This window comes from Camelina sativa, chromosome 4 (genome assembly GCF_030686135.1).
Source record: "Camelina sativa cultivar CO46 ecotype springtype chromosome 4, ASM3068613v1".
In the NCBI taxonomy this organism is placed as follows: domain Eukaryota; kingdom Viridiplantae; phylum Streptophyta; class Magnoliopsida; order Brassicales; family Brassicaceae; genus Camelina; species Camelina sativa.
Genome location: NC_141883.1, coordinates 18,629,341 through 18,641,552, shown reverse-complemented (window position 1 = coordinate 18,641,552; position 12,212 = coordinate 18,629,341). Strand labels below are relative to the sequence as shown.

The window sequence follows — 12,212 nt, the reverse complement described above, 5'->3', positions numbered from 1 at the left end:
CTATTTTTTAAGCAATACAAGTGTATTGAATTACTTTTTCCGTAATAAAATTAGCTTTTAGACGTGAGTTAGATCCAACACTAGTATTGGGCACAAATCTCACAACCATAAGGAGAACTCATACCTTTGGCGAAAGACATATGATAACAGGGAACCAAATGTACATGGCACACTCTAAATGTAGATCCTGAGGAAGGCCAGTGGTCCATGAACCATGCTTGGCTTCGTCATTGTCTTGCCTTCTTGTTCGACAAGAAACTATAAGCTGTTCACTGTTGTACAAATTTCCTATTTGCGTTGTTTTTTCTATCCAATAAAGAAAAACTCATCCAGATTTAAACCCTTTTTTTTTGGGAATGGGTTTACCTGTAGCTTGATTTGTGATATTTATGAAGATATAAAATTTAAATTTTATTGGTTTCTACTTTCTATAGAGGAAGTAGACAGTAGATCTGATAACTCATAGTCTCTTATGGTAATCCCATAAAAAAGATAATCATCAACTGTTTGATGGTGAGAAGAAATAAATGATGAGAATCATCGTTAATTAACTGTTACATGCGTGCAGGTTGGGGTTACCAAATTTGTTGTGTGCCCTCTCTTTCATCAGACAATCTGACAATGGGTCAAACTCTATGTTTAGGTATAGTAAAATTTTCGAAGGTAAAATAGGTTGCTCAAGAAGAGAAAGATTTCAAATAGCTAGAACATAAGCTTACAAGTTTCAACAAACATTGATACAAGATGGATACAACAATAAGGGTGTATCTACTAAGAGGACAAGCTTATATAGAAGGTCGGGGAGCTATATGTTATAAACGATCCTAATCCATAAGCTCCACATTCTCTACATGGTTTATCAAAGTCAAAACCCTTGAGCAGGGAGCCTTCTTATCTACAATTCCGAAAGTGATTTCAATTCTTTCCACGGTATTCTGCACAATATTGTAGTAGATCACCTCGAAAGGCTCCACTAGAAAGCTTGTCGACAACACAATTTCACCTGCACTAGTCATCCCAGCAATGTACAGGAAGGAATGTGAAACTGCATACTTCCAGTAAAATGGCAATATGTAGACAGTATTCGACCATTTGACCTCATCAGTATCGGCCTCTAGAACCCGCAGCTCCAAACTTTCTGTGCCTTCATATATAATACCCGAATCTGGAAACAATATGCCCAAGTTACCTTTGTAGTTTATGAGAGCTGAACCCAAAATTGGTAACTCAACATCCAGAAACTTGAACCTCTCCGATTTAACATCAAAGCATACGACCATATAACCTGGTGGAGTTCCATCGCCCATGCGCTTAGCTAAATAATATAACACCCCATCAATGCATACCTCAGTATGTAACGGTTGATGGGTTATCAAACATTCGACCCTTTTCCAGGTCACTTCTCCCGTTCCTAATGTTGAAACTCGACACACATAATCATCAGACACGCTCAATACCATGAAGACTTTCCCGATAGGATCATACCCAAAATAGGGTCTACTCAGATTCCTCTTGGTTGTCGCTACGGGTAAAGATATGTACTGTCCTGTGCTAGGGTTACAGATCATCGGCTTCCTAGATTTGGTACAGATGAAACCAAGTATAGATGGACACACATCATCTGAAGAACCCAAACCTTTAGGGAAATGCATCTGGTAATGGGGATATACAATGGGGTAGTCTTGGTCTGGATCTAGATCCTGAGGCATGGAGTAAAAGATCCGCTTACCCTTGTATAGGAAGGTGAATAAGAGACGCGGACGATCCGATGACACTTTCAGGTACAGTTGGGTGAAGTCTCGACGACGAAGCACGCAAGACCAGAGCTTCGACACACAACGACACCTTGCGACGTCTTTCAATGGCAACCTTGAGAATATGTCGATCAAGACATCAGCTGGGATCTCCTTCTTGTATTCTCTTGGTGGGGACTTGCTTGGGCTGGAAACTACTTGCTTCTGCCTTTTTTCCATGGCGGCGTTAAACCCTAGAATCCCAAACATGGCTTGTTTTTTTTTTTTTTTCTTCTGATTTCGGATGTGTGGACACAATGAGTTTTGACATTTTCTATTTATAATGACTTAAGGAGGACCACAGCTGGTGTAACTGATGGACATATTGCCTTTTTTTTTTTTTTTTTTGGTCAAGATATTGTCTTGATAATTATCAAGGGATTTTTGTCAAATATATCATATTTTTTTTTTTAAAAGTTTCTAAATGTGCTATATTGCTTTTAGTCTTTCCAAATGTGCTATATTGCTTTTAGCCTTTCCAAATGTGTCATATTTGGCATTATAGCATAAAATGTTGTTTATCAAAAAAAAACAAAAAAAAAACAAGTCAATAAAGTCCACTACGGGTTAAAATTATCCAAAAAATTAAAGTTATCTAATGAAAGGGTTAAAATTGTCTAAAAAGTGAAAGTTGTCCATCAAAATGGTTAAAGTTGTCCACCACTTTATGCATAAAATGGTGTCTACCAAACTAAGTTGTCAACAAATTGCCATCGGTATGGCACATTTGGAAAGACAAAAACGATTATGGCAGATCTGAAAAGGAAAAACATTGTTCATGGCACATTTGATAATTTTCTCAATTATCAATTTCATTCAAACATAATTTAGTTCGTGAATCTATCAAAAAGAAAAAAAAACTCTCTCATCATGTAATTAATTACATTTAATGTTTTTAAATAACCGTTATTTTTACCGGTAATTATATTTTCGCGCGTCATTTTTCAAAGCTTTCGTTTCCATATATTTTTCGAGCTAAGATACTAATTTGAATTACAAAAAATGAGAAAACATTTTTTTATTTATTTTCAACAAATGAGATCGATCATTTACATTTTCTTAGTTTTCACTTTTACCTAAAATTGCAAAAAGCTTGATAACAAAAATATACCAATTTACTCCCAATTTACAAGGTGTATGAGAGTATTTATGTTCGCCCACAAAATTTGCATAGGATCATCAAAAAAAAAAAAATTGGGAAGATTGATTTGTGAGGGATTTGTTTCTCTCAAAAATATTTTGGTATTATTCTATTTGCGACAAATTTTCTAGTATATTCTTTTAGAAATCAATAGTTTTTTTGTAATAAAAACTCATTTGAATAATCAATATTCATAAGTCAAATAAATAATAATTTATACTAGAACTAAATAATTGTTACTCGAACAACAATAAAAGTATCAATAGATGAGTGATATACCTTAATCTTTTTTTTCTTTGAATTTAAAAATTATTAGAATAGCGGAGTAAAGGCTCAAACACGTAATCTCATGGACATTTTATTTCATGGTGATAAACCTTAATCTTACTCAAAAATGATGATGATGCAATATTTGTTTGATTTGCAAGCTTGGAAATTATCAAAACTATTTGTGTGTTTATTCCATCGAACAACAACTAAAAAGAGAAATAAAATGTTTTGTATAACTTTTAAAAAGTTGGGTTTTTGAACTTTTATTAAAAAGTAGAATAAGCAGTTACACTTTATCCAAAGAAAAATAAGCAGTTACATTTTTAACACTTTTAAAATAATAAATAAAACTTAGAAGCCTCACTAGATAAAAACAAACTCTAAAAGCTGTGTAATTAAGCAAAAGTTCTCACAGCCACTAACCAATCATCTCTTAAAGACCTTTGGCTTATGTTTTCATATATTTTCGAGCTAAGATACTAATTTGAATTACAAAAAAAGAAAAAACATTTATTTATTTAGTTTCGACAAATGAGATCGATCATTTATGTTTTCTCAGTTTTCATCCTTTTTTTTGTAACTCCACCAAAAATTGCAAAGAGCACGATAACAAATATATACCAATTTACTCTCAATTTACAAAGTATATGAGAGTATTTATGTTCTTCACAAAATTTGCATGGGATCATCAAAAAATATATTAATTTGGGAGGATTGAGTTGTGAGGGATTTGTTTCTTTTAAAAAAATTTGGTATTATTCTATTTGCGACAAATTTTCTAGTATATTCTCTTAGGAATTGCTAGTTTTCTTATAATAAAAACTCTTTTAAATAATCAATATTCGTAAGTCAAATAAATAATAATTTATATTTAACTAAATAATTTTTATTCGAATAACAGTAAAAATATCAATAGATGTGAAATCATGAGTGATATACCTTAATTTTTTTTTTTTGAATTTAAAAATTATTAGAATAGCATAGTAAAGACTCAAACAGAAATCTCATGCACATTTTAGTTCATGATGATATACTTTAAACTTACTCAAAAATGATGATGATGTTTAGTTCATGATGATATACACGAAATCTCATGCAATATTTGTTTAATTTGCAAGCTTGGAAATTATCGAAACTATTTGTGTGTTCATTCCATCGACCAAAAACTAAAAAGACAGATAAAATGTTTTGTATAGCTTTTTAAAAAGTTGAGTTTTTGAACTTTTATTAAAACAGAGAATAAGCAGTTACACTTTGTTCAAAAAAAATAGCAGTTACACTTTTAACACTTTTAAAATAAATAAAGACAAAAACTTAGAAGCCTCACACTAGATAAAAACAAACTCTAAAAGCTGTGTAATTAAGCAAAAGTTCTCACAGCCACTAACCAATCATCACTTAAAGACCTTTGGCTAATGTTTTTTTTGGTCATTTGAATTTATATTAATCCATCAAAGGAACCAAGAAATTACAACAGTGACAACTGACATTTACTAAAATCATTTATTATGATGGTGTCTTCGTTCACCTTCGTCGACTGTCGCCCGAGAGAACCGCCGTCGTCCGCAACTAGACTCTAAGTGAACCGCCACCATCTGAAAGCGTGATATTATTTGATATGATGGGAGTATTTTAAAATAGTCCAAATTAGGCAATACATGGAGTGGTGCTTCTGTCATTGTCTTGCCTTCTTGTTCGACAAGAAACTATAAACTGTTCACTGTTGTACGAATTTCCTATTTGCGTTTTTTTCTCTTTGGAATAAAGAGTAACTGATCCAAATTAAACTCTGAATTTTTTTTTATGGGAAGGGTTTACATGTAGCTTGATTTGTGATATTTATTATGAACATACAAAATTTTAATTTTATTAGTTTCTACTTTTTATAGAGGAAGCTTTGTTAGACAGTAGATCTGATAACTCAGTCTCATAGACTACAACCACGTGTGACGTGCCTCTTATGGTAATCCCATTAAACAAAACTGGAAAAAAAAAAAAAAAAATCATCATCAACTGTTTGATGTTGAGAAGAAATGAATGACGAGAATCAAATCATCATTAATTAATTGTTACATGCGTGCAGGTTGAGGTTACCAAATTTGTAATTAATCATCATCAACTGTTTTCTCCGTTTTCACATCATTTTTTCTTTGATACAACTTATAACTGCTTAGAACATGATAAGAAAATAATACATACCAATTTATAATCAATTTACGAGATATATGAGAACAAATTTTGCGAGGGGATTAATATAAACATGGAAAGATTAATTTGCAAGGGATTTGTTTCACTCAAAAAATATCTTGGTATACTCATCAACTTGTGAGGCTTTAGTTAATATATATCCTCACTTAAATGCTTATTTTTTTTTGTAATGAAAGCACATTTGAATCATCGATTTTGTTAATTGAAACAAATTATAATTTATACTAGTACTAAATATTTGTTACTCGACCAACAACTGAAAAATCAATATATTTTGAAATTATGAGTGTTATACCTCCTTAATATTTCTCAAAGATGATGATGATGATGATGATGATGTCATATTTTTTTGATTTGCAATCTTGAAAATTATCAAATATATTTATGTGTTCAATACATGTATCAAAAATACAAAGAAAATGGCAGACCGCTGTCTAATCAAACGATCAACCAATAATTGCTGAGAGCCATCTTTTTTGTTCGATACGATTTGTACTCACGGAGATAAATAGTTAATGGATCAAAAAAATAATTTGGGTTTTTTGTTATGAAATAAAATGGTTTTAAGATGATTTTAATTAATTTTTACCGTGTTATTATAAAATCAGAAATATTTTCATTTCAGCCTTGTTTTTCATTCTGGGTAAACTTATGTACATTCATGTGCTACGGTTATGGATCCCAGTATTGGAGTTCCACATCAGGAGATAAAATATTCCTCCTCTAACATATATATAGTGTGTAGCAATCCTTCTCTAAAATATTCCTCTCTTGAGCTAATTTTAGATGTGAATTAAACTCAAACTAACTTTTGTATTAGAAGCAAGATCCAATTTTCTTAAAAGTGAGTTATCAGCCGTATATGTCCAGTCCTACAAACTTCACCTTTAAAATGTCCAATTATGAACTCGAGGGAGGGGTATTAGAGTTCCACATCGGAAGCTAAACTATTTTTTAAGCAATACAAGTGTGTTGCAATACTCTTTCCGTAATTAAATTAGCTTTTAGGCGTGAGTTAAATCCAATACTGGTACCTAGGCTTGCTAGTTTGGCTACAAAGAAACCCACGTACATGGGCACAAGTCTCACAACCATCAGGAGAAATCATACCTTTGGCGAAGGGCATATATGATAACAGGCAACCAAATGTACAGGGCAAACTCTAAACGTAGATCCTGAGGAAGGCCTAAGGTTCATAAGCCATTCTTGGCTTCGTCATTATCTTGCCTGCTTGTTCGACAAGAAACTATAAAATGTTCACTGTTGTACGAATTTCTTATTTGCGTTGATTTTCCTTTCCAATAAAGAAAAACTGATCCAGATTTAAACCCTATTTTTCTTTTCTGGGAATGGTTTACATGTAGCTTGATTTGTGATATTTATTATGAACATAACAAAATTTTAATTTTATTGGTTTCTACTTTCTATAGAGGAAACTTTGTTAGACAGTAGATCTGATAACTCATAGTCTCTTATGGTAATTCCATTAAACAAAACCAACACAAAAGAAAAAAAAAATCATCATCAAATTAATGATAGCAATCATCGTTAATTAATTGTTACAAGCGTGCAATAAAATTATGACTACGAGGTGAGTTGGTTCAGACGTGTTGACCAGTTGGTTCTAGCAAAAACTCAAAACCGGTTTTACTTCACCGGTTTGATGAAATGTGTGAAAGTGTGATATTATTTGATATGATGGGAGTATTTTAATATAGTCCAAATAAAGCAATACATGGAGTGGTGCTTTTGTCATTGTCTTGCCTTCTTGTTCGACAAGAAACTATAGACTGTTCACTGTTGTACGAATTTCCTATTTGCGTTGTTTTCTCTTTGCAATAAAGAGAAACTGATCCAGATTTAAACCCTATTTTTTTTTCTTTTTCTGGGAATGATTTACCTGTAGCTTGATTTGTGATATTTATGACATATAAAATTTAAATTTTATTGGTTTCTACTTTCTATAGAGGATGCTTTGTTAGACAGTAGATCTGATAACTCATAGTCTCTTATGGTAATCCCATTAAAAAAACAATCATCATCAACTGTTTGATGGTGAGAAGAAATAAATGATGAGAATCATCATTAAATAATTGTTACATGCGTGCAGGTTGAGTTTACCAAATTTGTTATGTGCCCTCCCTTTCATCAGACAATCTGACAATGGATCAAATTCTATTATAGTAAAATTTACAAAGATAATATAGGTTGCTCAAGAAGACAAAAAGTTCAAAATAGCTAAAACATAAGCTTACAAGTTTCAACAAACATTGATACAAGATGGATACAAGAATAAGGGTGTATATAATTAAGAGCACAAACTTATATAGAAGGGGATCAGAGCTATATGTTATAAAATCCTAATCCATAAGCTCCACATTCTCTACATGGTTTACCAAAGTCAAAACCCTTGAGCAGGGAGCCTTCTTATCTACAATTCTTAAAGTGATTTCAATTCTTACCACGGTATTCTCCACAATATTGTAGTAGATCACCTCGAAAGGCTCCACTAGAAAGCTTGTCGACAACACAATTTCACCTGCACTAGTCATCCCCGCAATGTATAGGAAGGAATGTGAAACTGCATACTTCCAATAAAATGGCAATATGTAGACATTGTTCGACCGTTTGACCTCATGATCAGTATCCACTATTACCCGCAGCACAAAACTTTCTGTGCCCTCATATATAATACCCAAATCTGGCAACTATATGCCCTAGTTACCTTTGTAGTTTATGAGAGCTGAACCCAAAATTGGTAACTCAACATCTAGAACTTGAACCTCTCTGATTCAACATCAAAGCATACGACCATATAACCTGGAATGGCCCATGCGCTTAGCTAAATAATATAACATCCCATCAATGCATACCTCAGTATGTAACAGTTGATGCGGTATCAAACATTCGACCCTTTTCCAGGTCACTACACCTGTTCCTAATGTTGAAACTCGATACACATAATCATCAGACACGCTCAATACCTTGAAGACTTTGCCGATAGGATCATACCCGAAATAGGGTCTACTCAGATTCCTCTTGGTTGTCGCTACGGGTAAAGATATGTACTCTCCTGTGCTAGGGCTACAGATCATCGGCTTCCTAGATTTGGTACAGGTGAAACCAAGTATAGATGGACACACATCAGCCGAAGAACCCAAACCTTTAAGGAAATGCATCTGGTAATGGGGATATACAATGGGGTAGTCTTGGTCTAGATCTAGATCCTGAGGCATGGAGTAAAAGATCCGCTTACCCTTGTATAGGAAGGTGAATAAGAGACGCGGACGAATCGATGACACTTTCAGGTACAGTTGGGTGAAGTCTCGACGACGAAGCACGCAAGACCAGAGCTTCGACACACAACGACACCTTGCGACGTCTTTCACTGGCAACCTTGAGAATATGTCGATCAAGACATCAGCTGGGATCTCCTTCTTGTATTCTCTTGGTGGGGACTTGCTTGGGCTGGAAACTACTTGCTTCTTCTGCCTTTTTCCCATGGCGGCGTTAAACCCTAGAATCCCAAACATGGCTTGTTTTTTTTCTTTTTCCTTCTGATTTCGAAGGTGTGGACACAGTGAGTTCTAACATTTTCTATTTATAAGGACTTAAAAGGAGGACCACAGCTGGTCTAACTGATGGAGATATTGTCTTGATAATTATTAATTTCATTCAAACATAATTAGTTCCTGAATCTACCAAAAGAAAAAAAAAATTCTCTCGTCATGTAAATTAGTTACATTTTATGACGGAAAATAACCGTTATTTTTAGCTGCAATTATATTTTCGCGCGTCATTTTTCAAAACGTTCGTTTCCATATATTTTTCGAGCTAAAATACTAATTTGAATTACAAAAAGTAAAAAAAAAATATATTTTTTTTATTTTCGACAAATGAGACTGATCATTTATGTTTTCTCAGTTTTTACTTCTTCTTCTTTTTTGTAACTCAACCTAAAATTGTAAAGATCACCATAACAATTTACTCCCAATTTACAAGGTATATAAGAATATCGTCTTAAAATTTGTGTGGGATCATAAGAAAAAAAAAAAAAAATTGGGAGGATTGATTTGTGAGGGATTTGTTTCTCTCAAAAATATTTTGGTATTATTCTATTTGTGACAGATTTTCTAGTATATTCTCTTAGAAATCGCTAGTTTTCTTGTAATAAAAACTCCTTTGAATCAATATTCGTAAATCAAATAAATAATAATTTGTACTATAACTAAATAATTGTTACTCCAACAACAATAAAAATATCAATAGATGAGGGATATACCTTAATATTTTTTTCTTTGAATTTAAAAAGTATTAGAATAGCGGAGTAAAGGCACAAACACGAAATCTCATGAAAATTTTAGTTCATGGTGATAAACCTTAATCTTACACAAAAATGATGTTGATGCAATATTTGTTTGATTTGCAAGCTTGGAAATTATCGAAACTATTTGTGTGATCGTTCCATCGAACAAAAACTAAAAAGAGAAATAAATTGTTTTGTATAACTTTTAAAAGTTGGGTTTTTGAACTTTTATTAAAAAAAAAAAAAAAAGAGAATAAGCAGTTACACTTTGTCCAAAAAAAAAAAACAGTTACAAATGATGATGCAATTGATTTGCAAGCTTGCAAATTATCAGACCTATTTGTGTGTTCAATCCATTAAACATAAAATATAGAGATAAATATTAATGAAAAAAATAATAGCTTAGAAGAAGCATTTACAGTTTTTCCAAAAAAAAAAAAGAAAGAATAAGCAGTTACACTTTTTCCAGAATAAAAAGCAGTTACACTTTTAACACTTTTAAAATAAAAAATAAAAACTTAGAAGCCTCACTAGATAAAAACAAACTCTAAAAGCTGTGTAATTAATTAAAAGTTCTCACAGCCACTAACCAATCATCTCTTAAAGACCTTTGGCTAATGTTTTTTTGGTCATTTGAATTTATATTAATCCATCAAAGGAACCAAGAAATTACAACAGTGGCAACTGACATTTACTAAAATCATTTACTATGACGGTGTCTTCGTCCGCCTTCGTCTACTATCGCCCGAGAGAACCGCCGTTGTCCGCAACTAGAGTCTAAGTGAACCGCTGCCGTCTGAAACCGGAGCCTGAGTAAACCACCGCCGTCTGCAACCGGAGCCTGAGTGAACTGACACTGCTGCCACCTCTTCAAAAAAAAAAAAAAAAAAAAACCCTAATTGTTTTAGCTGATGGGCTTTGTATTTTGATGGGTTTTTTCTCTGTTGGGTATTTTAAAACCAAAATTATGTTACTAAAACTCAAAAAAGTGGAATTTAATAATAGTAAAATATCAGTTATGTTCAGGGTTTTAATCTAAAAACCGAATGAACCGAATCAAAATTTTGGCACAACTTCAAAATTCTGAAAATACCGGATTGCCGAAGTACCCAATCCAAACTGAATCGTATTACCCAAAGTCGCATGCCTAAACTTCTAATTTATAAGAAAAATACAGGTCTAATAGATCGAGACATTATCTTGCTAATTTTCAAGTTCAACCAAATGCATATTAATAATTCATGAATCTACCAAAAATAGTAGTCTTTCTTTTGGATGTGTATAACATATGGATTCACCAGTGCAAAGCCGTTATTTTTTCGCATGCTAGCTTGGTTTTTATTTTTTTAAATATGTGTTTCCATATTGCAATACTAATTTGAATGAAATGTAACGAAAAATACATTTAGTGGAATGTATTCAACTTGACATTTTAATTGATTTGTGTAAAATTTACAAATCCTATGTTGTTTAATCATGGATTTTAAAAAGTCTATTCAAATTTACTGTTATTGAACTGATGATTTAAAAATCTACTTTAAAATTTACTGTTGTTCAAAACAGTTTGTGGATTTTAATTTTAAGGAATTTTAGAGGGGGATATTCAACTTGTTTTTTTGGATTTGATAGGATTTTAATATTTTAAAATTTTGAAAGATTTTAGGAGATTTGATTATGTTTTAGAGTTTTTCTATTTAAAAAAAAAGAAAATGAAATGTTATTCTATGAAATTCTTTGAGATTTTATGAGATTTTAATTAACTTTGGGTGATTTTAAAATATTTTATAACACAAAAGAAAAAATTCTATACAATCGCTTATATGTGTTTGTGAAGGTGCAGGAGATAAAGGACATAACTTCAAAGAGAGATTCCAGGTTAATTTGGGCTGCGAATGAATTGATGAACTTACCACTACCAATTTCCTATTAACCCAACCCAACGTTGAGTTTCCTATGAGATCGGAGAAAGAAAAAAAAAAGTCAGATCACATATAAGTTGCAGAAACATAGATGGGAGATAAAAATCAAACAAAGTTATTAAACAAAATTGAACAAAGCTTGTGAATATAGTAGTGTTGATGGCGTTTGCGAATAAAATAAACAATACTATATTTACAGCTAGAGAACATTATCAATTTCAATCTTGGATTAAACAAAAGATTCAATCTTCAGATTAAACAAAGCTATTAAACAAAACTATAAAAAAATTTGCGACCCAAATTATATTGAACTAGTAATAAGGCAGAGAGAGGTTTCTTCTTCTTCGATTTTGGATTTAACAAAGCTATAAAATTCTTTACAACCCAAATTATACTGAACTAGTATAAATCACCAAATTGGAGGATTTGGATAATATAGGAATCGAGGATTGTACAGAGGACTGGGAAAACATACCTTGATGATTCTTCAGGAAGATTACTATTGGCCATAATCGCACGTTATCGGATTCGATCGATTGTAGGAGGAAAAGTTGGTTTTAAGAAAAAGAAAGCTT

At 32.3% G+C, this 12,212-nt stretch overlaps 2 pseudogenes across 1 annotated transcript; both read right to left on the bottom strand.

The window, feature by feature from the left end:
- Nucleotides 1-673: 673 nt before the first annotated feature.
- LOC109132500 (F-box protein At3g47030 pseudogene) lies at nt 674-2,048 on the bottom strand (annotated as a pseudogene). Its single transcript, XR_015596826.1, has one exon. The product of XR_015596826.1 is annotated as an F-box protein At3g47030 pseudogene (transcript).
- A 5,514-nt stretch (nt 2,049-7,562) lies between these two features.
- Nucleotides 7,563-8,995, bottom strand: LOC104780512 (F-box protein At3g47030 pseudogene; annotated as a pseudogene).
- Nucleotides 8,996-12,212: the final 3,217 nt, after the last annotated feature.